Here is a 27,084-nt window from a genome sequence, read left to right on the forward strand (position 1 = left end):
AAGTAATGCTAACAATACTCCAGGCAGTGGAACCGATCTATGAGTAGAATACAACTAGATTAAAATCTTGGTCTTGCTGAATGCTGAATGTGTGCATTGGAACAAAAAGTTCAACTCAAAAATTCTGTTTTTTTTTTTTTTTTTTAGTCAGGGTCTCGTTATGTTGCTCAGGCTGGACTTGACCTCCTGGGCTCAAGTGGCCCTCCCACCTCAGCCTCCCAGGGGCTGGGACGACTGGTGCATGCCATGTACCTGGCTCTCTATTTTTAAATTTAGAAAATGGTTATACTTATGCTCATTTCATGGGACTGTTATAAGAATGAACGAGATGCCCATTGAAGGTTTGCACAGAACAGGTGCCTGGTCAAAGGGACGTCCTGCTCTGGGTGATCCATCAGGACTTCCTGGATTCTTCCATTTTAGCATAGATCCCTCTCCATAAAGGTTTTTGATTGTCTTTTATTTTTTTGTCAATCAGTGGTTGGCTCCCTGAAGATGAAGTGTGGGTCTTGACTTAATCTTGGACTCTTCCACGCTACCTAGAACAGTACTTGGCAGGAGCACTCAGCAAGTGTTTAATGAAGGATAGATACATAAGTGAATAAGTGAATGAGGTTCTGATTCCTGAGTGTTGGTTCTTAAGAATCCTTGCCCTGCCTTGTGTGGTGACTTTTCACCTCCAATTTCACCTCTACATCACGCCCCCAGGCACCACATAAAAGTGCTACAGAAGTTTCCAGCTGTTGACAAGTATAATTTTTAAAAAAAAATTTTTTAATATTTATTTTTTAGTTATTGGTGGACACAACATCTCTGTTTGCACGTGGTGCCGAGGATCGAACCTGGGTCAAATGCATGCCAGGCGAGCGCCCTACCGCTTGAGCCACATCCCCAGCCCCGACAAGTATAATTTTGAGATACTTGCCTCGACTTGTCCACAGCTGTGTGCCTTCCCTATGGCTCTCCATCTTCTTTTATTTTTTGAAAAATATTTTTTTAGTTGTGGAGGGACACAATATCTTTATTTTAATTAATTAATTTATTTATGTGGTGCTGAGGATGGAACCCAATGCCTCACATGTGCTAGGCAAACGCTCTACCACTGAGCCAGAGCCCTAGCTCTCCATCTTCTTGATTAATCTTGAATCTTGAACTTGGAGTTCAGAACTTGGACCATAGTGAAAGTTTTCTCTTCATCTACAGTTAGACTGCTTGGGTTTGACTCCTGACCCTGGTTGCCAGGACTGGGATTGGGGATGTTTTAGCCTATAGGTAAGAGGTACCCCCAAATTCATGAATCACATTTGAACATACCCAATATTTCCCAAATCCTCTTTCTCAAAATCTCTCTGAAATATACACTTTGTTTCTATTTGTGTATATTATAATGTTTGTACATTCAATATATTTAATTGAATATTATATTTAATTGAATATTTATTGTGTATACAATATATTTAATTGAATCTTTAATAATTGAGGCTCTCATAATGCCTTGGGTTTATCAATTTAAATGGTTTGTTCTTGCACACTATGATAAATTCATACAAAATATTGGTTATATTTAGAAACTAGTTGGTAATTCATTAAAATTTCGTTTATATTCTAATTCAATCAACACGAATGAATTAATCACTACCGTGGCTAAAATTAAAGGGTGGGTATAGAGGTGCCAGAGTTCCAAGAGGTTCAACAGAGTGAGACAGGTGATCACAAGAAAACCATACCATACATGCTAAATTAGTGATGGGAAGAGAAGGCACCGTCAGACTTCAGAGCTGGGAGGGAGATCACCGCCCAGTGGGGTGGAACTTGAGCTGGGGCTTGAGGAAGAATTGGGATTTCCACAGGAGAGGAGCCGTGAGGCCACAAGGCAGGCAGGTGGTATGAACAGAAGATGAGGGCTGAGGAGGTACCTGGGGCTGGAAAACATCAAAGAGCTTCATTTTATTGGTCTGGCAAAAGTCTCCGTGGCTGTCAGGCCGTCATTGGGATGCAGTAAAATTTGGGTTTCCAGATAAGAAGGACTAGCTGCTTTCTGAAGAGCTAGGCAGAAAGAAGGAACCGTGTTGGGAGGCTGGATGTTCAACTGTATGAGGCTTTTCTGACTCTGCTGGCCAAGGGAGGTATGCCCGTCACCTGGGAGTAGGTTTAGCTTCTCTACTAGGAAAAAAAAAATCTCTTTGGTTGCTTTGCTCAGGTCATTAGGGGCTGTCTTCGGAAGCATTGCTCTTGGAGGATAATTTCACTCACTGCCCAGTCAGATTAAGACCTTTCACTGCAAATAATGACATGCTCCCTGGAATGATGTTTCTGTGAACTCCACTGTGACAGCTTCTATTAAAAGGTGAATTAATGTGAACCACGTGTCTGATGAGATTTTTAAGTTTGCTCTGAAATGTATTCAGTACAGCTGTGACCCACAGGGTTCGATATGCTGCAATTTTGCAGGCAAATGGCTTCCAGTTCTGAGCAGAGGCAGAGCTGAAAAGACAGGCACTGGAGATAACTGGCTTTGAGGGCAGGCGATGGCCTGGAAGTCTTGACTTTGGAATGGATGTAGTCAGATGCAAGGTCTCAGACAAGAACACAGGTAGAGGCTCTCCCTGCCTCCCCGCCCTTCTCTCCCACCGAGGCTCTGCTCTTCATGCACAGATGCAGACCCACCAGCCCACATGTCTGAGTCAGGTGCATTGTCCCCTGAAAGTGGCAGCCTATTGGCTGTTGCTCAGTCCTCAGCATGTGTACCCAGACAGGGCAAGTTCTCTCCCTTTGGAAGAGGCCCACTTTGGCCCTGGAAATGGACTATTGGTCATCTGGGAAGACAATTTTGGGTCCTGGATGCCCAGAGAACTCTAGAAGAGGTAGATGGCATGGGGTCAGAGTAGAGACATCCCTTGGCTTCCTGGTGGTGTCACGGGGTGAGGAGGGGTGTCACCAGAGAAGGGTCCAAACAAGACTCTTCAGGCAGGGGCCCAGTGCCCAGGCCTAGAGGTAATGTATGACATGATAACCTTGGAAGAGTGATCATGGCATCTAGCCTTGCTATTTTCAGTAGCTCTAGGGAGGCCGACAGATCCCTGCTGAAATCATGCTCTTAAGCCCAAATAGAGTCCTTGCTGTCCTATGGCACAGGGGATTTTGACAGGGTCCATTAGAATAAGTTTGTGTACGGGTAAAAGCTCTCAGCATCTCATTTTCCTCTCCAGCTGTTGTGTCTGTTTAGGAAATTCTCCAAATCCATGGGAACCTGCTCCTGCCCTTACTATAGAAGTAAAAGGTAAAAATTGGTAGGTTATTTCCCGGCCTCCTTTGCAGGGGGTTGGGGCGTGTGACCTGGGCTTGATCAGATGAACACCTAGTGCAGGTTTCCCAACCAGTGAGCTGGGGCAAAGGGGTGGATCATGAACGAGTTACAAGAACGGTGAGAGATGGGAAAGTTCTGGTAGAGCCTAAGGTGGACAGAGCCCCAGGTGTGTCTCTTCTGGCCATAAACATCCTCACTTACTTCTGTGTATGTTGAAGTCTACTTTTCTGTGGTGCCATGTGTTGAAAGGGCTGAGAAGTGCTGGACTTAGGACACTGAACTGGAAGCTGGGGAGACAGACCTGGGACGCCTCTTTCTCTCTGTGGCACAATGGTGGCAGCTACAAATCATGTGTCACTGGCTGCCCTGAGTGAAATTGCAGCACCCAGGACTCCTGTGATCTGACAGGAGCCATTTTGTGGCACAATTCTCCATGCTTTCTGGAAGTATTTTAAGACTGAATTGATTGCTCCTGGGTACATCCATTGGGATCGTCTGACGGCTGAACAATGGCCATTGCCGGGGAGGGAGTGGGTCAGCAGCGTCAATCTGAACTGGCTGAGTCCTTTCATGGACAAAGATATTCCCGAAGAACTCACACATTGTGAAATTCAGGGCTTGAAGGTTCCTTTAGCTGGATCTTCTCATGACACCAAGAAGAAGCCAAAGTGAAGTGACTTGTCTATAAGCTCCTGTAGTTAGTTACTGGAAAAATCTCTAGAGACTCAGAATCATGCCTTTGCCAGTTTCTCATCATGAGAAAAGGGGAGGGATCTGGGTATGTGGGGCACACCTGTAATCCCAGTGACTCAGGAGGCTGAGGCAGGAGGAATGTGAGTTCAAGTCCAGCCTCAGCAACTTAATGAGGCCCTAAGCAATTCAGCGAGACCCTGTCTCTAAATCAAAGAGAGAGAGAGAGAGAGAGAGAGAGAGAGAGAGAGAGAGAGAGGGAAAAAAATGAGGCTGGGATGTGATTCAGTGATTAAGTGCCCCTGGTTCAATCTCCAGTACCAAAAAAAAAAAAAAAAAAAAGGAGGGGTACCTTATTTTTCCAAGAGCAAATGCAATCCAAATCAAGAATACACTTTGAACATCCGTTTCCCAAGTTAAAGTTTCCAGTTAGTTATTAAAGTGCTGATGAAGAAGTGGCTCTGTAGTTGATACCTCCGGGACACAGAAGGCTTCCACTCAGGTGAAAGAGGATTTATTTCCATTATCAAGAAGGGCATTTCCTTCAGCAAGGCCATCGCTCACTTTTTCATAAGAACCTGGACTGCTGTGGTGTCTGGCTGTTCTTGGCATCCCCCTTTCCATAGGAAAGAATGCTATCCATGGCTTCAAGCTAAAGCAAATACTTCTTTTCCATAAGCTTGTTAAACCAGCCAAATATATTCTTTGCTGTTTGGAATTTTCTTGCATCTTATTTGTCCATTTTTTTCTCTCAATGTGAAGTGTGCCAGACGACTAAGTGGATTTCTGCACATTTTTCACATGGATTTACAAGAAACCTTCGAGCCTGGGAAGGTTTAAATTAGGCAACTAATTTACACAGTGTTTGACAAGAATAGCTCTCTGAACATTTTCTTCGTTTTTTTGTTTTTTTCTTTTTAAGCCAAATGAAAGGTGGCTGGGGATAGAGTTAGGGAGTGACCAAGAATGGGGGGGGGGAGACATGGGGGTGATGGATGCGTTGATTGTGGTGATGGTTTCATAGGAATCATTGTGCTTCAACACTGATTAAATTGTACACGTTTCCAATGTCTGTTATCTTTTTTTTTTTTAATTTTTAGTTTTATTTAGTTTTTTAGTTGTTGATAGACCTTTATTTATATGCAGTGCTGAGAATCAAACCCAGTGCCTCACATATGCCAGGCAAGTGTGCTACTGCTGAGCCCCAGCCCCAGCCCCAATGTCTATTATCTTAATACACCTTTTTGTGTGTGTGGTGCTGGGGATGGAACTCCAGGCCCCAGTCATTCCAGACAAGTGCTTGATTACTGAGCCACATCGCCAGCCCCTCAATAAAGGTGTTGTTGTTGTTGTTGTTTTTTAAAAAGCAACATTTCAGAGTCCTCTGTAAAAGACTCAGAATTAGGGAAGGCAGGCAGGCCAAAGGACCGGAGGTGTTGTGCAACGTGCTTTCCAGAATGGCCAGAGAGTGGAGAAATCATTAGTAGTAAGAAGCCGTCCACTGAGCTCAGGAGAACACCAGCTCAGATGACCTGGACTGTGACCAAACGCCATTTCCTTGGGCTCTTAATGGCTTCTTCCCAGTTTTTCTCTCACTCAATTCTTTTGCCCCAGGTTTTCCGATCATCTTTGCTTAGGGTGGGAGATGGGCCATGCTTGTGTTTTAAAATAATAACTATTCACTTTTCTGGGGAGTGCAGCGAGAATTTATATTTATTACTTGTAGTTCTATAATTTACCCAACAGTTTCTGGAACACATGCATTATTGTTCCAACTCTTAGCCATGATCTCTAAGGTGCTGCTGAAATTCTTGTTTCACTGCCATTCCATCATCTTCACTGCTGTGCAGAATGAATAGGAGTGGGGCTGGGAAGTGGAGAGAGAGCACAGATATGGACTGGGGCAGTCGCGGGGTAAAGCAGGACATCTGGTCAACCTAGTTATAAGAATCGTTGCTTTTATGAAACTAGACATTCATATGCTCTGTTCACCCTTTTTTGGCGTGCATTAGAGTACATAAGCAATGTTCTCTAGGCCAGAAGCAGCCACACTTGAGTCTGCCCACTGAACTTACCTGACATGGAACTGGAGAAAGAAGTGGGAGAGGGAAAGAAGATGGGGGTTGTGCACAAGGATTCCTAGGACACAGGTGGCCACTCATAACACACACTGCTAGTTGACCCTGGGGCCTCGGGGTGAGACTTAACCTTCCTTTGTTTAACATGAAGCTTTGGCCTAAAAGGCATGGCAACCACATATAAGCCAATCTCCATGCAACAGGAACACAGGCAGGCTCTCAAACTTACACAAAGCATTGGCTCAGGCAAATAGGACTTTTCTTGAATTCAACTTTTTTTTTTTTTTAACTGTTGTGATCTTTGAAGCCCAGAGAGCACATCTGAAGCAGACTTTTGATGATCTGTTTTGTTTTATAAGTAATCATAATGATTTCTTACAGATTTTACTTTGTTTTCTATATTCATTTGGAATTGCCACTAGGTCTCAGTAGCTAGAATTTGAAAATAAAGAGTAGAGGGCAGTATCACAGCGACAAAAATCAGGAAAAGGTTTTCAATATGAAAAGATATTTAATATCCTGCCTGAGATCAGCAGTGGCAGGGAGGGTCTTGGGTGAGGTCCCATGAGCCTACAATCAGGTTTTATTACATTGCATTGAACAGGCTTTCCCAACACAGCAGCCTTTTCCTAGAACCGGTGGTGCACAAGGCTGTCTGTGATTTTATTCCGGCTTATCAGTCTCGCCTCATCTCTCAGCCCTTGCTGATTCATAGTCTAGGCTCTAGTGATGTTAAACATCTTGCAGATCTCCACCCCAGCTCCACACAGAAGATGCTGGAGATGTCAAATTCTTGATCTCCAAGTCCTTTTCATGGCTAATGTTCAGTCCAGAATATTCTCCCTTCCACTCCTCTCCTTCTCTTCTAACATCAGCCGTCTTCTCTCCCAGGAAGCCCTCCCTGACTGCTCTCCTTACTCCTCCCCAGGCTGGATTGGATTCCTTCTCTTTGCCTCCCTCCTTAGTATGGTACAACTCTGTTAGTTTGTGTTTTATTATCTTATAATTGCATGTGTAATAAATATATATATTCATGAGTGGATGAATCAGGGTTTTTCACCATTGGATTGAAAAGTTAAATTTCTCTCTGTTTGTTTTAGGATATAGAATAATACTTGGATGACGCCAAATACTTTAGAAAATGATGTAATCTGGAGAAAGTCACCCACTGAAAGCTCTCTCCCTGTTGTCCCAACTTCTCCCTTTGCTCACTGACCCCAGACATCATGGCTGGGATGCTCTGCACTCTGGAGGACTCATTATGTGTCTGCTATTTATTGTTTAGAAGGCAGAATAGCGGATCCGAGGCCCAAACATGGATGCCTAAGGCATTCCGAATCCTGGGGCCTAAACATGGACGCCTGAGGCATTTCTGGATCCTAGAGCCTAAACATGGACGCCTGAGGCACTTCCGGATCCTAGAGTCTCAACATGGACGTGCACCGAAGGAACTTACAGATCCCAGAGCCTAAACATCAAATGGTTCCGGGGGCTTAAACATGGACGTGCGCCTGAGGAACTTCCCGATCCGGGGCCCTAAATGTGCACCTGAGGAACTTCTGAGGGCCTAAACATGGATGCCTGAGGCATTCCCGATCCTGGGGCCTAAACATGGACGCCTGAGGAACTTCTGGATCCCAGAGCCTAAACATGGATGCCTGAGGAACTTTCGGACCTGGGGGCTTAAACATAGACGTGCACCCAAGGAACTGCCGGATCCTGGAGCTTAAACATGGACATGAGCCTGAGGAACTTCCGGATGTTACAGCCTAAACATGAAGGACTGAGGAACTTCCGGATCCTAGAGCCTATGCACCTGAGGAACTTCCGGACCCAGAGGGGCCTAAACATGGATGCCTGAGGCATTCCGGATCTTGGGGCCTAAACATGGATGTGCACCCGATGAACTTCCAGATCCTGGGGCTTAAACATGGACATGTGCCTGAGGAATTTCCGGATCCAGGATCCTAAACACGGATGTGCACCCGAGGAACTTCCGGATGCTGCAGCCTAAACATGGACACCTGAGGCACTTCCGGATCTGAGGGCCCAAAGATGGACGTGCACCCAAAGAACTTCCAGATCTGGGGGCCTAAACATGGACGCCTGAGGCACTTCCGGATCCTAGAGCCTAAACATGGACGTGCAACGGAGGCACTTCCGGATGCTACGGCCTCAACATGGATGTGCACCCGAGGAACTTCCCAATCCGGGGGCCTAAATATGGACGTGCACCCATCGAACTTCCGGATCCTGGGGTTTAAACATGGACGTGCGCCTAAGGAACTTCCGGGTCCGAGGGCCTAAACATGGACGTGTCCCTGGGACTTCTGGGTCCTTGTGCCTATAAAGGGCAGGGCGTGACTCTCAGAAGGGATGTGGCCCATGAAGGGGAGCCGAGTATGGGGCCTGTTGGGAGGCAGACTGAGCTGTCGCACCCTGAACTTGAATGTGACGGTGGCCTCACTTCCCGGCCTTCCCCTGGGTGTTACATCCTCCTCTTCCACGCGGTGCCGGGTTGGAAATGAGACCAGGCGCAGGGGCCAGGCCCTGAGGAGGGACACCGTCTTTCTCCTTGCTTAGCCAGGTGCCTGGCCTGGCTAGGGATGGGGACATCTTGTGACACTGGGTGCCTCCTGCATCCCTGCCCCAGGACCTCAGGGACCACAGTCGGGGACAGTCGTTGATTCTCCCCTGGCCACTGACCCTCAGCCCCCGGGTCTGCCCAGGGAGAGCTCTGTCTCCCAGAGGGTCGGGGGCCCCAGTGACCTGCTGCTCCTTACCCACCGTCATCCTGGGCGAGCACAGGTCAGGACATCAGGCGCTACTGAGAGTGACATCTCCTAGATGGGCGCCTGGGGACTTTGCTTCTGTCCCCAGGCCTCGGACACCAGATGATTCCCCCCAAGACTTATTTTTAAGCTTTGAATTCTGAAATTTTCCTGTTGCCACCTTCTTTGTGAAGCCAGTTTTTCAACAGAGATAATATTCCAGGGGGGAAAACAAAACAAAACATGGAGTCAATCAAACCAAGCTGACATATCTGGTCCTCCAAGAGAAATCTGGATTGGAGGGAGAACAGCATTCTCAACTGGTGAAATAATGAAGTTCCCTTGTCCTTAGTTTGTGTAAGCAAAATAAATAATCTGATGTTAATCAACAAATTATTTTTGATGAGTGCTTGGCTCATAGGAAAACTGATTCTGTTTTATGGAATAAAGTGTTACCTGATTTAAAAATTTAAAATGAAGCCAATTAGGATTGTTAAATTACACTGTCATAATTCTGTTCTTTGATAGCAGAAATAAATAAACCTTTAAAAAAAAAAAAGGCAGAGTAGAAAGTTTACGGCTGTATGTCTAAAGTCTGGCACCGGCCTGACAGACAGTAGGCACTAAATCAGTTTTTGTGAACAAATGGAAGTTTTATTCCAGGTTTTCTACATGTGGTCCACTTCTCTATTTCTCCCCCCACCCTTTTTAAATGTCACAACTCAAATCTCTGAGGATGAGGGAGGGGCTTTTAGACAGTACTCTCTGAAAAGCGGTGGAAATCAGCCCTCAGGAGACCACTGGTGCCTTTAAAATAGTCACACCTGCCCTCCCCACCTCCTCACTCCTAATTGAACTGCACTCCCATGGCTGGTACAGTTGACTCAGAGTAGATGTTTCCAGGGACCCTGAAATTGTACGTGAACCTGAGAAAACAGTCAACTGAGAGTTTTCCAAGAAAGACAGGTGTGCAAACGGTTCCTGCCGTGAGCGTAGGTGCGATGCTGTTTACATTGCCGCAGGTCTGCTTCCACTACCTCAGAGCAAATATGTGCACGTGTTATATACACACAGATGTGTGCAACTGAAGCACAACGGTGCTGCCTTCAGGTGGGAATAACATGGGCTTTTGTTGACCCCACGAAATTGGATCCATTATTAGCTCTCCGTTTATTTCATGTCAGTTTTCATTTTCTTGTAACTGAGAAATGCCACACATTTGACTGTTTATTTTTCAGGAAAGTGGTGATAAAATAATAAGTAGGAAGTGTCGCTTCCCATTGCTATTAGTGGGCATTCAAAGTCATTTTCCCTAATGTCCTTTTGAACTGAGCAAACTCAGGGCACTTTTAGATAGCATGTCTGTTCCTGAAGAATATTGCATCCCAGCCAGGAAGGGTCTAAAAATACTAAGGGAGAAAGTGATTAGAAAAGTTTAACTACATTTTATCTTTCGATATTCTGATGTATTGATGATTATTACCTGTTCAAATGGCAGACTTTATAAAAAAATTATAATTCCCCAAACTGGAAATCAGGATTTAAGATGATAGATTCTGTTCCCAAGATTAATGTCTCTAGAAAGTTAACAAACAGCAGGATCATCTACCCTTTTAAATTTCTGAATGCAGGAGAGCATGTCAAGTAGTTTGGTGTACTAGTTAAGTGCACACAAGTATAATTATTTTTAGCTATACAGATAACCAGTGGTATTTGAGATGGCTAGAATATTCAGACTAAAATTCCAGGTCAATTACTCAAAACATGTGTGAGTATCTGGGCAAAAGAAGGTAGAACTGGATTTATCAGTCAGAGTACAGCTGCTCTGGGTTTTGTCAGTTTTCTCTGTGAAGCCCAAAGCTTGGGGTTTCCAGTTCCATGAACAGTAAGGAGGTTCATCTGGGCTTCTGCAGGCCCCTTTCTTAGCTCACCAAGGATGGGGTGCAGTGCCTTCTGGCTACACACATGCTAAGCAGGTTAATTGCAGTGCCTGCTGCCATATTTTTCTTTTATTTTCAATATTGGAAACCATCCTGGCTGTAGCCTCCTGCTTAGTGAGGCAGTGTCTGACTGTAGCTGTGAAGCAGTGGCTTCTGGTGAGACTAACTCTGAGCACCAAACCCCAGGCCAGAGGTGAAGGGTTTTGCCTTCTAGGACAGTGGGTTAGCTAAGCCAATCAATTCAGTTTTCTCCCAAAACTGTTCCTCGGGGTGCAAATTCCCCGAGTTTCTGGGGTATGCAGTCAATTCCCAAGAAGATGAACCTACAGATCAAAGCAACAGCACTTTGAAAGACAGAACTCAGGGACTGTGAGCAAGGTTTCAAGAATTGCCTGGTATTCTTACAGCTTTGAAGCTGTGGACCTGCACATTTTATCATATGTCCCTATTATTTTTTTTATAGTAGCCTAAGTAAATCTCTGTTTCTAGTAATCAAGGGTCTAATGATTGTATTGCAGCGATAAAAGATAGTTGCATAAAACCCTAGAGTCACTGCAGGCAGAAGTTGCTAACCACAGCCTCAAGAGAAGGAGAAGCACAGAAAAAAGACAAGCTTGTAACTCCTTAAAAGCTCCAAACAAATGCCAGAGACTCCTTCCTAGCCAATCTTTGATGGGCCCCATGAGACAATAACTATATTAAGACCAGCAGAAATCATTGAAGAGAGTGTGCCTGAGACGATGAAGTAAAAGTTCTAATAATTGTTCCATCCTGTTGCACTATTAGAAAGTCATCCTGTGGCCTGAAGCTAGGAATCCCTTCCCCAGTACATAGTCTGTGCACCTCAGAACATTTCAGTTAGCAGCAGAGAGAGCATACCCACTGGTGGTCTCATAAAAATCATTCCCTTAAGATTATAAGCGGGCAGAAAAATTCCCAATGCTGAGTGACATTGCAGTCGTTGTAACATTTAGCACAATGTATTATGTATTTGTGGTGATGCTGGTGTAAGCAAGGCTACTGTACTGCCAAAATCCTGTAAACTTGTAGTACATACGGTCATGCATAGTACCTCATACTTGATAATGGTCATACAGGACAATGCTACTGATATATGTATTTCTATGCATAATTACTATACATACATTTTATCATTACTACACATAGAGTTTACTACATTTTAGAGTGTTGTATAAAAATATTAACGGCAAGCTGCCTCAGGCAGGTCCTTCAGGAGGGATTTCAGGAACATGCATTGTCATTATAGGAGATGTCAGCTCAGATTGTGTTACTGCCCCTGAAGACCTTCCAGAGGGAAGGATGTGGATATGGGAGACAGTGATATCCATATTCCTGGCCTTGTGTACACCTGGGCTAATGAGTGTGTTTGTGCCTTCATTTTTCTTTTTCTGGTACTGAGGATTGGACTCAGGCTCTCATGGGGTGCAAGGCAAGCATTCCACCACTGAGCCCTTGTGTCTTAGTTTTTAACAAAAAAGTATAACAAGTTAAGGAAAATTAAAAAGGAAAATTAAAACTTGTAGAATAAGGATACAAGGAAGGAAAATACTTTTGCCCAGCTGTGGAGTATATGTTTATGTTTTAAGCTAAGGGTAATGATAAAAGAGTCAAAAAGGATAAAACATTGAAAAGCTCCTGAAGTAAAAATAGTTACAGTAAGTTAAGGTAAATTTAATATCAAAGGAAAAAAAAAGAGGTTTTAAGTCGATTGAGTGTAACCTAAGTGTGCAGTGTTTAGAAGTGTACAGTTGTACGTCACGCCCTGGGCCTTCACTTGAGCTGGCCACTCACTGACACACTCAGAGCAACCTGCAGTCCAGGAAGCTGTGTTCGTGGTAAGTGCCCTGTACCATTTGATACCTTTTTTTTTTTTTTTGGTACCAGGGATTGAACCCAGGGGTGCTTAACCACTGAGCCCCAGCCCCAGCCCTTTTTTATATTTTATTTAGAGACAGGGTCTCAGTGATTGCTTAGGCCTCCCTAAGTTGCTGAGGCTGGCTTTGATCTTCCTGCCTCAGCCTCCTGAGCCACTGGGATTATAGGCATGTGTCACCATGCCCTGATCCATTTTATACATTTTATACCATATTTTTACTGTATGGTTTCTACGACTAGCTATGTTTAGATACAGGTACGGTTACCATTGTGCTACAGTTGCCTACCTAGCAAGTATAGTAACATGTTTTGCAAGTTTGTATGTAGCCTTGAGCAAAGCTACATAAACCCTTAGGTTTATGTCATTATCTTAGGTGTGCAGTGGACTGGACATTTAGGCTTGTGTAAATACTGATGTTCACACAGCAGCAAAATCACTGGTGATGTTCTTCCCAGATGTAACTCTATAACCAAGCAACACCTAACTTTACATTTGGTCAAAAAGCTTTTGATTTCTTGGAACTGCTATTTAAAGTTCTAGGTGTCTGGGTATAAATTAAAGACATTAAAGATTTTGCTAATATTGACAATCTCAGACAATATATATATATATATTCCATTTAAACTATTACTTCTGAAGGTAGTAAAATATGCATTTGTGAAGTCCTTCATTTTGAAATGTACAAAGAAATATTTAATCAATGTTTTGCATAGTAACAGTGGTGGGTAAGGATTGTTAGGAGAGTGCAGATAATTATGAAGAAGAACATAATTTCTCTCTTTTAAGTGGAGAACCAATTTGGCTTCCTTAAGTGGAGCTATTGCCTAATCAGTCAAAGCAAGAGTTGAAATGTCAAGGGGATGGATGTTTTATTACGGGTGTTAGAGACATGCACTGATCTACAAATGCCCTTAGTAATAGGCTTAGGATTCCACATAACATGAAAAAGTAAAGCATTGTAAAAGAGATCAAAAGATTACACGAAATTAATTGTGTACAGATTTGTAAATTATACAGTAAGGGCATGTACTTCAAGTACATTGGCAAGTCAATAACACATAATTGCATTTCTAGTTCATGTGCTTGCACAATTTAAATTTTACTAAGGCTTTACTACATGGAACAAGTTTCAGCACATGGAAATAATTTTGAAGCAAATCTTGAATCATATCATATTACAAAAATTTAAAATTACTCTTACATTTGATGCCACTTTATTCACTTCCAAACGGGAGACTTGTCCAGATCTCCATCCACTATCTGGTATATTTTTCCTAAAACCAACCAGAAATGATATCATCACCAACAGTCAGGTACTAGCTGATTGTTGGCTCAGAAAAATTTTAATATTCTCATCTTTATGAACATGATGAAAATATACAAATGAGGACAAGTATTCAGATGTGACACACAACTTCATGATCTCACATTTTTAATTTTAAGAAGTTTTGCTTCCTTTTATATAATTTCATCATCTTTTGGCCAAGTTTGAATTTAAATTGTTTTCACACTTAGGACTGGCAAAATTCTGTGGCCCCATAAGCCTCTGTACATGGCAGTCAACTTTGTTTATAGTTTGGTTTGAATCCTTTGATTTTCTTACTTGATTTCTATTAATCCTATCAATTACTGAGAGAAGGATATTGGCATTGAAGTTGAAATTATTTTACTTCTCATTTAGTTCTATCAGTTTTATGTATTTTGTACCTTGACTATTAGGTACATAAACATTTAACATTGCTGGACCTCTTGGACAAATTGACTTTTTTTTGGTGGGGGGAGGTGTTGGTGATTGAATTCAGGGGCACTAGACCATGGAGCTACACCCCCAGCCCTATTTTTCTTTCTATCTAGAGACAGTCTCACTGAATTGCTTAATGCCTTACTTTTGCTGAGGCTGGCTTTGAACTCACCATCCTCTTGCCTCAGCTTTGCAAGCTGCTGAGATTATAGGTGTGCACCACTATGCCCCACCAGATTGACATTTTTAACACTAAAAAGGTCTCCTTTTTATTCCTGGGACTATTCATTGTTCTGGAATTTACTTTGTTTGATATAAATATAATTCCTTCAACTTTTTTTGGGGGGGGGCTTGGTATTTTTCATTCCCCTCTATCCTTTTATTTTAGTCTGTTTCTTTATATGTAAGTGTTTTTCTCATAAACATTACTGTAGTTAGGTAGTATGTTTTTATCTGATGACCTCTGTCCTTTGATTGAAATGTTTAGACTACTTATATTTAATGTAAATATTGGTATGGTTGGGTTTAAATCTACCATCTTGATTTTCCTTTCTATTTTTTGTTTGATTTTTTTGCCCCTCTTTTTCTCTTGCTATCTGCTTTATTGGGGGGGATTTATGTTCCATATGTCATTGATACTATTCATTTTTTTCGTCATATTGGCTATTAATCCCATCTAGTATTTTTGCCTATTGGATCTCATATTTATCATTAGTATTTCACCAGATTTGAGAGAACCCTTCTATAGATTTCTGTGCATGTGTCTGTCTTTCTCCTTTCCATTACTCCACCCACAAGTATAGCCACTGGCCTCCTTCACTCTGATCTGTCCCTCAGCTCAGTAATGATGAGGCTTGGAAATTGCATTCAGGCGGGAAGCTGGGGTGATCACAGCACTGGGCTCATCTGATTCGCCTTTTTCTGAATTCATAGTACGGTGCTGTCAGTTGTCCAATGTCTGAAAAACATTGTTTCATATATTTTTTCCAGTTTGCAATTTGTGCATGGAAGGAGGTAATTCCTGTAGGCACCAATGCTTTATGAATGGAAGTGAAAGTCTTGTAATTTTGAAAGGAAATGAGTTATCACTGTAAGTACGACAGTTACAAAACAGACCTACCCAGATGTTCTCTTCTTACAGCCTCTGATACTAGAGCATTTGTTGATGGTGATTTTCTTCAGTGGACAGTTAATTTCGGTGAATTTAAAACAAAATAAGTCTTGATTTTTTCTTAATTTACATGATATTTGCATTGCTGGAAATATCAAATATATTTAAATGGAGCAATACTTTGTGTTTACATATAAAACAGAGTCAGGTTCTGGACTCAGATAATGAGCACAGGCTTTTTCCTCACAGAAAAATCACATAGGATGTGGAACAATAAATAATCCCTTGTGAGTGGTCCTTGGAGTTCTCTGAAAAATCACTGTCTACATAATTAGTACTTTTCTTATATCACATACTTTATCTTTTTAAATTAAATTATTTATTTATTCTAATTCGTTATACATGATGACACATATTTTATCTTTTATGCACAATTATGAGATAATTTTGAAGCCTACAAAGTATTGGAAAACGAATCAATAAGTTATGTCTCAGCTGCAGCTCCTGTTATCAGGGAAAGGGAGAGATACTTGATACTGCTTGACCAAGATAATCCTTGCAATTTAAATGAGAGCACTCTCTCTCTCTCTCTCTCTCTCTCTCTCTCTCTCTGTCTCTCTGTATGTGTGTGTGTGTGTGTGTGTTATTTCTCCTTTCTCGTACTCTACCCACAAATGCAGCCACTAGCCTTCTTACCTCTGATCATGTCCTCAGCTCAGTGATGCTGCGGGCTCCATGCTGAGGCTTGGAATGCAATGCATGTTTTGCTGCATTTCCTGATCTGACAGGAGTAAGTTTTTGCTGTCAGATCAGAAAACTGCTCTTTCCAGTTTTCATTAAGTGTTGTCATTGCTTCCAGTCTAGCTTGTGTGTGGTTTGACTCTATTTTTAGTTTTAGGCAAAAAGCAAAGTAAAATGCTACCAAGAGGCGATGTAAAATGTTCCTACCATCATCACAAGTCATTCATTCAACAAATATTTAATGAGCTTCCAATGCATCTAGGTATTGAGGGTCTGTGAGTGATTCAAACAGACAAGAATTCCTGCCACCATGAGCTTACATGTTTATTAAGGTTCATGGCAGAGAGACTGGCCACCAAACGATAGACACATGCTTTAAATTGTAAAGATAGAGAGTTGCCACATCACACATTTCCGTTAACTAGTAAAGCAGGTTATGAGAATCTGAGATTATATAAAACGGAAGCAAAAGCCTCTATGTAAATGTTTTTGTCAAGATTCTCTACTTAAAGGCTTTGAGGAAATGTATAAACAAATTTGAAAACTAGACCTGTAGGCAAAATTTTTGGATGATTTATTTCAACCTTATTAACAGGTTTGAAGAGATTTTCAAATAATACTGCCCAACTCAGCCTTTATGCTTTCTGGAAGACAGGAAGAAGCCTGCTGTTCCCGCTCAGTAAGAGCACAATTGCCCAAGGTCACCTTGGCTTTTGAGAAATTATTGGTTTGGCCGAGATCCCACCTTCCTTAGATTTCACAGCTTAAATTCTGGACCCATGATCCCTGGCTGGTAAGGACTGATTCTCCAGGCTAGCTACTTTCTGACCTGATGATGTGGTCCCAGGCCACAGCACAGGTAACATTCATCTGTCTCACTGCCACCAGATAGCTGAATAACTTCCAGGGGGCTTTGGAAATCAGGAATTGGCAACTCTATGAAATGTGTAGACAGATATAAAACTTGGTGTTAGGAGTCCAGGTTGCAAAACCTTGTCTCTGTATCTCTTTCACATGGGGACTTGGATAAACCAATTAATTTTATTTTTCCGAGGATTGGATGCCTCAGCTCTAAAACATGAGGTTGCTAGCAGGAGTATAACAAAATCATATATGACGTGATGCTTTGTAAGCCATGCAACACCGTATAAATCACACATTGCTATTGTGGAAGTGGTAAGGAGGAGGGTCGGTCGGTGGTCCATAGAAAGCACCCAATGCCTGAGATGTCTATGGATCACTGACTTGAGCACCTAAGTGTAAGTAAAGCATGTTTTGTTGCATTTCCTGATCTGTCAACAATAAGGTTTTGCTTTCAATGCTCTTTCCAGTTTTCATTAAGGGTTGTCATTGCTTCCAGTCTAACCTGTATGTGGTTCAGTTTGGTACAAAAGAGACAGGGAAGTAGGTGCACGTGGCGCCCAGCTTCTCCTTGCTGGTGTGGGAGCATCAGCCTGGGGCTGACCTCCTTCTCGGAGTTGGGGACTCTGGGCTGGGGGAGGCCCCTCTGGAGTTGTCTCAAGCTGGCCTACCTGCCGTAGACCCACGCACACCTGTGAGCCACTTACCTTGCAGTCCTGGGGCTCGCAGGGCATGCCTGCTCCTGTGATCTGTGAGGCCTAGTAAAAGATGATTAGGGCTCTGCTTGCTGAGTGGGAGTTGAGGACGGACGCTATGAGGTCCTCCCTTGAGAGGTGGCAGGAGTGCCTTCCTGTGCTAATAATTTCTTGGTCCGATCGTCAAAATATGCTTCCCTTTTTGGGATTGAACTTTGCAGAACCTCATTCCTGCTTTTGAGACTTCATCGCCTGGGTTGCACGGTGGCCCCGACTGCTTTCCCAGCCAGAAAAGCACCATTCCAGGAAATCCCCCGCGGCCCGCTGACTTTTCCTTTTTGCCATTCCCTTTCTCACTGCTCCCAGCAGTTTCTCATGGAGGCTAAATATGTGTCTTGGGATAATTGGACTAAACTGGTTTGTCAGATCTATTTACAAGTTCCTTTCAGTCTGTTTACTTAGCTTCGATTTTGTGTGGGCCGTAGTAATGGTTTTTGTTGTTAGGACAAAAATCACACCTACCACAGTGTTTCTGTGCCGTGATCAATGTGATAATAATCCATTTTCAGCCTCTGTTATGAATCAGATTCTTTTATGTGTGATCTGATTTAATCTTTCTTTTTTCAATTTTTTTTTGTACATAGACAGAATACTTTTACTTTATGTATTTATTTTCATGTAGTGCTGCTGAGGATGGAACCCAGTGCCTCACACGTGCTCGGCAAGCGCTCTGCCACGGAGCTATAGCCCCAGCCCCTGATTTAATCTTCACAACACTTCCTAGTAGGCATTACTGTCCCCCTTACACAGATGGATTTCTGAGGGGTGAAGTACTTTGTCTAAAGCCATATAGTTAATCATTATGAACTAAAATGGGAATCTAGGAGGATCTAAGCCCATGTTTTTTCCACTGTCCCACACGTGTCCTTGATTCTGGTTAATCTGTGGCCTGGCATTAGCAATCAGTACTATATGCAAGTTTCAGGTTGTGTTCTCTTCAGCTTTATTTTTTGTGCAGGGATGAAGCACAGGGTCCAGTCGGTTCTACTTTTTACAAACCAACCTGTTTCTAGAAAGCAGGACGGGAAGCAGATTGTCACAAATCACACTGAGCATCTGAAGCTATGTCGATTATGGACAGTGAGAAGTAAAGAGTCAAGCAAGAGCCATGTCAAATGGTAGATAGACCCCAAGCCGGGACCCTCTTTGGGAGACAGAAGAATCGTTTAACAACACAAATCTGATTATGCCTTTACCGTAGTTTATACATTTATTTTGTTGGTGTGACTGTCTTCTGACTCAGTGGCGGTCTCTCCCAGCTGCATACCCCTCCCTCACTCCCTCACTGCTCCCATTGCTTCTCCTCCAGGAGGCACTCCCTGATTGCGCTTTCTGTAATAACGCTTCCACCTCTACCAGGGCCCATCACCTTCTAATCCTTTGCCTCCTTCATTTAAAAAAATATTTTTTCCCCTAGCATAATCACTAACTAAAATATGTTATACTTACTATTTTTTAGAAAAATCTGTCTTCTTTCTCTAGACTATGAGCTTATTGAGGGTGGGACTTACTGAACTAATAAACCCATTATTCAAACTCATTCCTCCGTCTGTAGCAGACACTCTTGGTGGCTGAGCCTCATGCCCTCAGCCCACCTCTGCTTTGTCTGTGGCTGTGGTGGACAATTTCTGTGCAGGTTGATGTTGGTCTCCACAAGTGTGAGCACAGCACTCTGCTTTTCTGCATTGGTTTTTCTCAGTAGCTTGGAAAGTTACCTCACTGCTTGGAAATGCCGGAGAGTTATTGTCCTCTGGGGTGACCCTCAATCAGAAGAGGAAGGAAGTCGGTGGATACATGCTGCAGGTCCCCAGTGCACCTTCTTCGGGATTCTGGCAAGATCTCCACAGTGGTCAGGAGCTCTGCTGAGCATCCTCCAGGATCTTTTCCTCCTTCTACCTCATTCTGCCTACTCCTTCGCTCTGGCTTCCTGGCATCACATCTTAAACAAACCATCTGCCTGTACCAGGGATGCGCAAGCCAATGCGCTATCCTTTTCAACACTACTATCCATGACCCAGATGCGAATAACAGTAGTATACATTATGCTGAGTTTGCATGAGGATCCCAGCAATGATTTATGTTTATGTTGGGCTTTATAGTTTACCTAGTGTTTTCACTCAGGTTAATTAGGGTATTGCCTAACAGAATCATGATCCAAACAAGATATTAAAAATATCTAGAAAATAAGTTGAATTCAAGAAATAGCAATAGAAAAAAAAAAGTTACAAAAGTCAAGCCTTAGGTTAAAAAGCAACCATGTGGGCTGGGTGCAGTGGCGCATGCCTGTAATCCCAGAAGCTTGGGAGGCTGAGACAGGAAGATCGTGAGTTCAAGGCCAGCCTCAGCAACAGCAAGGTGCTAATCAACTCAGTGAGACCCTGTCTCTAAATAAAATAAAAAATAGGGCTGGGATGTGGCTCAGTGGTGGAGTGCCCCTGAGTTCCTTCCCCCGCAAAAAGCAATCATGTGTATAGAATGGAAAGAAATGCCCTGCCCTTCACACAGGTAGTTTTTCTTTCTAAGGTAGCTGTGATAGCCCAGTCCTACTTCACGGTGATTTCTGCATCCTAGGTGGCCCTGGATGCTTTACACATGGCTCTCCTGGGGCAGGAGCAAAAGCCAAGCCTGGATCTGGACTGGGCAGCTGACCTAGCTGTGGCCAGCATGCTTCCCATTGTGGCAACTTTATAAGAAAGGGCTGGAATCAGCCATATACTGTCAAGTGTTCAACATCAGGCTGTCTGGACAAAATCAAGCCCCAGTTTGTAACTTCTGCCTATTCATGTGGTGTAAATAATTCCAGAATAGCTGATTTTAAGCTTCCAATGTGATAGCACTGAGCATAGAGTAGGAAGTGACAAACACAACTGGCACTGTGAACCCCTAGGGACCAACTCTAGCACTCCACTGCTCAGAACCTCATTTTAAAAGTAAAAAGTTAATTCTCTTACCTAGTGTTGCTCAAGTTTATTAGGGGTGTTGGACAATAAGACGTAAAGCTTGATCAGCAAGTTCACTTTTAAAGCTAACCACATGCATAGATAGAAAAATACCTAAGGAATATTAGACTATACTTGGGAAAGAAGCCTTTGGGCTTCAGGAACACAGGGGTCTGTGTTTTTCTTTTTGTCTAAAAGCCTTGGTCTCTGAGAGATGCCCTAGATCTTAAAAATTAGAGGATTTCACTTGTGAACCTCGCATGTGAAGCCCAGGGCTGCGCACACAAAACAGAAAACCCTCTCTAAGTGCAGGACTTCCATGAAAATGCAGGTGTAAATGGGTCGTCAATGCTTCAAAAAATACAATTGCCCAAAGCACATTTTCCTCAAAGGGCCTGAGCTTATTTTCAATAAAGACCCTCAGCATTATCATGTCACTGAAGAATCAAATATTCAGTCCTAGAAATGGCCGTGACTTGTCACTGATGGACAATTTTTTTTTTTTTTTTTGAACTTCTGGGCACACTTCCACCTGGACCACACCTCTGCATGTTCTCTACAAATAAACACATGAGTGTTCACGGGAGGATATGGCTGTGGGTGTCACTGTGAACACGTGTGCATGGGCTAGTCCCTGTCGTGGAGTTATCTGTGTGCGCCCAGGCATGCCAAGCCCCACAGTTAACTGCCTCACAGTGATGAAAACCCCAAAGACAGATGTTTCCTACCGAACAGAGCGTACCACAGAAAATTCCATGAGAACTGTAAATAAGCAGATTTTGAAACAGTACTCAATTTATGAAAGGTTTCTCTAAAATAAAAGTTTTCTTATAAAATGTTTCTCGAATAGTGCCTTGCTATTTAAACCAGAACATGAAAGAAGGGCAACATTGTAGCAAATGTCGAATTTAGAGGTTTTCCCCATTTTCCCCCATTTGGGAATGAGAAATCTATGTAAACAACAAAAGCAGCTTAATCTCCCAAATATTGACTTGATGATTCAGAGGAACCCGAGAAAAGCCTATATGGATATTCTTAATTGCTGTCCCGTCTCTGGGACTTTGCCTACTGTTATTGAACTTGATAATGAATCAGAAGTCAATTGTTTGAGATACAGAGCTCTTTTGCCAAAGCTAACATGGATTTCCTTCCTCTTTTAATAAAACATTTCTCCCGAAGTGTTGAAAACCATAACTCTCTTCCAACACCCTATTTGATTTCTTTCCTTGAAAAAGTCCCCCAATATAAAGCCCATCAGTAAATGCAAAAACAATGTAATAATAATTCTTACCATGTGCTGAGTACTTGCCTTGTATATTAGTCATTATCTCACTTAATGCTCACACCTAGCTTGAAGACATTATTCATAGACCCCTTTTACGGGGGACAGAAGATGAGGCTTGGGCAGGTCAAACTGCTCCCTCAAATCGTTCAGATGAAGAGTAGAAATGAGAATGTTATGTATGATCTGAAAACTACTCCACCACCTTCTGGAGAGAAGGATCTCTCCCTTCCACAACACAGTGTGGGATATCCCTTCTCTGTCCCTCATGGTTTATCCTTGTGAAACTTCTTCAAGTCAAAAGTGGCAATAATCAGGGAAGGCAGCAGGGAGAGAGCAAAGGGAGACTGGCTCTTGAGATGGGAAGAGTTGGATCCAGGCAACTCTATTTGTTGTTAATGTCATACCACATTGATTTTGTCACCTTTTCTTATTCTTTCTCCCTCCCACCACTGAGCCATAGCTTCTGCAGCTAGATTCTCCCAGGGGGACATGAGTTCTTTACATTCCATGGATTTGCTTTGATTGGCTGCACCCTGGGGCCAGGTGGGCCACTATCTGTAGTTTGACCGACTCCTGCTTGCCTCCTACAGCAGATGGAGAATAATTACTACTCCATTAATTTCTCCCACTTCCTGAAGGATGTTAAAAAGGAAACTGTTGGAGAATTACAGAATTCCATTACTATTGAGGGCATCACATTTTAGTTACCAAAAAGATGAATGAGAAATAGATATAATTCTTGCTGGACTGAGGAAGTAATTGACAAAGCAGATCATTTCTGTGTCCCTGTAGCATTTAAAATCATTCTTGAGAGCCTAGTTTGAAGCTGGATAGCCACATCCTCTGGGCCTGGGTTACTCCCCACGCAGTGTTCTGACTGCCGTGCCAATTGTTGACCTAAGTTATCTTTGCTCATATGGTCGAGGTTCTCAATTTCAGTTTCCTAGCAGGCCCCTGTGAAGGGTAGCATGGCTAGTGCCAGACAGTGCAAAACCATGTAAATAAAATCATTTTCTATAAATTGATTTATTGTGGCATGGACCGAGCTATCATAAAGCTCAGCAGGTGTTGTTTTGTAGACTGTGATGTAATCTGCACTGGGGGACTGTGAGAGAGAGAGAGAGAGAGAGAGAGAGAGAGAGAGAGAGAGAGAGACAGACAGACAGTATGGGGAGTTAATATTGATACATATTTGTGTTAGTTTTCTGTCACTGTGACCAAAACACCTGACAAGAACAACTTATGAGGAAAAGTTTATTTGGAGCTTGGAGTTTCCGATGTTCAGTCCGTGGTTGGCTGACTCCATTGCTCTGGGCCTGAGTGAGGCAGGACGTCATAGCAGAAGGGTGCAGCAGAGGAAGGATGCTTAGATCATGGCTACTGGGAAGCAGAAAGAGAGAGGGAGGAGGCAGGGACAAGATGTAATCCTCAAGGTGCATCTCCAACAACAGACCTCCTCCACTCCCAGTTACCTCCTGGTGCAGTAGTTATTTCACATCATTAATCCATCAAGTGGATCAACCCACTGATTCAGTTACCACCCTCACACTCTGACCATTTCGCCTAAGAACACTGTTGCAAGGCCACATGAGCTTTTGGGGGGACATCTTATATCCAACCATAGCAATATTTTATGCAAAAACCAGCCGTCAAGAGCATTTTCCCAATATACAGTCACCTAAGTATCCCTTTTTTTCCCTTAAAATTGTTAGAATTGGAGGTGACCTTTTCCTTCCTGAGCAAATCTTACTTATTATTGCTCCTCTTATTTTTTCCTACAGACTCTTGCCACTTAGAATGCTAATTTGCACTTCTACTAGTTTGTCATTGATAAATCACATCCATATAAGCTACTGTCCTGCACTCTGTCCTAACTCTGTGCATCATGACAGATTGCCATGACTATATCCATTTAATTAATGAGGAAACTGGAGGTCAGAGATCTTGAGACCAGATTACAATCACACACGTAGCAAATGCACCACCATCTGTAAGCCAGGTCACATGAGTCTTACCTCAGTGCACTTTCCGCTGGACACAGGGCCAGCTGGCTTGATAATTGCTGGGTTTGGGGGATTTTGTTATTGTTTCTTGGGAGATGAGGTTTTGGCCTGCAAAGTAAGAATTATAGTATCAGCCAGTCATAAAAACACAAACTAAAAACACAAATGTACTCCAGAGGATGTTAGGAGACAAATGCCTCTTGCCACTCAACATATTTTTTAAAAATGGTATCATCGCCCTGTGACATTTAGGCTGACCAGGTCTGAGCAATGCGCCTGGACAGCTCCAGATGTTCTCCCAGTAGGTCATTTCCCCTCATTGTATCCACAGAATGGTTACTGAAACAGAAACTTTCCCTGTAGATTTCTGGTACCTGATTGAAATTTTCCTGGATGCTTTTCTACTTCCTGGCAGCAATGTAATTGATGCAGAAATATGAACCCAACATGCCTTTTGGTTTTGACATGTCCCCAAATTACAAGATGCTTTTCCCTAAACCTAACAGCTGGCATGCACAGAGAGGTCTGAAACCATCATTCAATAAAGCATATTTGAAAAAGTCTCTACCACAAAATGCTATTTGGACAGCTGTTTAAGATATAAGCAGGTTAAGTGAACTTACTTTAAATTCCCTAAATTTTATATTTTTAAATTGATGGATTATATGAAATTGCCTAACTTGATTTGATTTAATATGTGTGAGTTCACACTTTTAAAACTAAATATTTGTCTTAAATGACATCACAAAAGTTTATTTGTGTTTAGTTGTGTTTTGGTGGGGGGAGTTGTGATGGATTGTAAAAGAAATTTTAAATGCTTTCTTTTCTCACAGATCCATTACTCTATTTACCCATCCATGATCCTTGTTTGAATGGGGTACACACAGCATTGATCCTCGGTATCGTTAAAAGACTTCAGCAACATGGGTATTTTTAAAATGACTTTATTGATGTGTAATTTACATACCATTTAATTTTCCTACATAAAGTGTACAATTCAATAGTTTTTAATATGTTCTTGGAGTTGTACATTCATAACCACAGTTAATTTTAGAATATTCCATCACCCTCCTAAAGAGACCTCTCATGGGTAGTCTTTTGTATATTCCAGTGACCCTGCCAATTCTGTTCAAATCCAGATTGATACATATACTTACCTCTACCATTTCCAAAGATGCATGAAAATATCAGTAAACAATTTTTTTTTTAAAAAAAAGAATCATAAAACCCAATGATATGTCCTGGATATTTGTGTCTCATGAATTCACCTGTTGAAATTGCAGCCCTCAAGGTGGTGATAATAGGAGCAGCGGCCTTTGGGAGGTGGTTAGGTGAGGAGGAAGCCCTTCTGAATAAGCTTAATGTCCTTACAGAAGGAACCCAAGAGACAGCCCTTGCTCATTCTTCCACGTGGGGCTGGAGTAAGAAGACGGCTTGTCTGGGAGTAAACAGGCCCTCGACAGACACTGCATATGCCTTGATCTTGGACTTCCCAACTGCTAGAACTCTGAAAAACGCATGCCTGTTGCCTATGAACTGCCATTATGATATTTTTGTTGTCGCATCCTGATTGGACTAAGACACCTAAGGACAAAAAGGAGAGGAGAAAATACCAAATGAAGCAAAATGTGCTTGTGGACACTTGATAGGAAGCAGACAAGTTGTAGCTGATGTGGGCGAGAGCAGCTGGAAAGCCAAGTAAGTGCCCTTTGGGGCTGGTAGGTTCATGTAGCAGCGGGTCATCAACAAACTTACCTGCAGTACAGAACCCCAGAAAGTCTCAGGAATCTGAGGCATCACCTATAATCCCAGAAACCTGGAGGATGAGGCAGGAGGATCACAAGCTGGAGGCCAGTCTGGGCAACTTAGCTCTCTGTGGTAGAGCACTTGCCTGGCATGTGTGAAGCCCAGGGTTCAAGACTTATTTCTGCAAAACAAAAGGGGGGTGACAGTAGGAAAGGAAGAAAATAAATAAATAAACAAACAAATAAACAAATTTGAGGCATCTACAACCTAAGAGCAGAGCTACTGATTAGTGCTGCAGGGTGGAATCTGAGTATTAAGGAACTATTGACTTTTGAAGGAGGAGTAATTTCTTGGGCTCCTTGCCCAACCACATGTAGCCACACAACATCCCTCACCCCTGATCCGAGACTCCCTGACACAAGAAATCAGGTGGATTTCTGGACTGCTGGAGATTCCAGCACACACCACAGTGGGAGTGAGGGAGGGGCTGCGCTGAGAACAGGGGACTGGGTGCAAATCTTCTTGCTGTGAGCTGAAATCTGGAGCCTCCCTCCTTATCCATGAAGGGGACTGTAGGACTCCCTCCCTTGTGGAACTGGGCAGCTGAGACCCGTTGGTGCTGACATTTGGGGATGTCACAAGGGGAAAGGCTGTGTCCTCTTCATTCCTGGGTTGGTTATGTTGGGATTCTCCAAAGAAACAGAACCCATCGGATGTATTCATTTGAAGCAATTGTATCATGCATAATGCAGGGTGTCAAGTTCCGAGTTTGGAACAGTGGCAGGACGGGACCTGGAAGAGTGGATGGGACAGGTCCAGGCCAAGCCCCAAGCCCCAACACCCAGGAAAGCCAAGGGTTTAGTTCTAGCCTGAAGACCGGCAGCTTGAGTCCAAAGGTAGAAGGAAAAAAAAAAAACCAAAAACCAAAAACCAATGTCTTAGTTCAAAGGCAGGCAGTCGGGCAGGCAGTCAGGAGGAGTTTCCTATTTGGGGAGGGTCGGTGTCTGTTTCGTTCACACTCTCAGTGGATTGGATGAGGCCCAACATTGTTAAGGAGGTCCATTGCTGTCCTCAGCCTATTGACTTAAGTGTTGAGCTCATCCAAACATACCCTCTCAGAAATACGTGACCAGACAGCTGTGTACCCTGTGGCTTAGTAAAGTGGGCAAATAATATTAACCATCACGAGTTCACTTATTAACTTGCCATCCACATGCAC

Source organism: Callospermophilus lateralis, chromosome 6 (assembly GCF_048772815.1).
Source record: "Callospermophilus lateralis isolate mCalLat2 chromosome 6, mCalLat2.hap1, whole genome shotgun sequence".
In the NCBI taxonomy this organism is placed as follows: Eukaryota; Metazoa; Chordata; class Mammalia; order Rodentia; family Sciuridae; genus Callospermophilus; species Callospermophilus lateralis.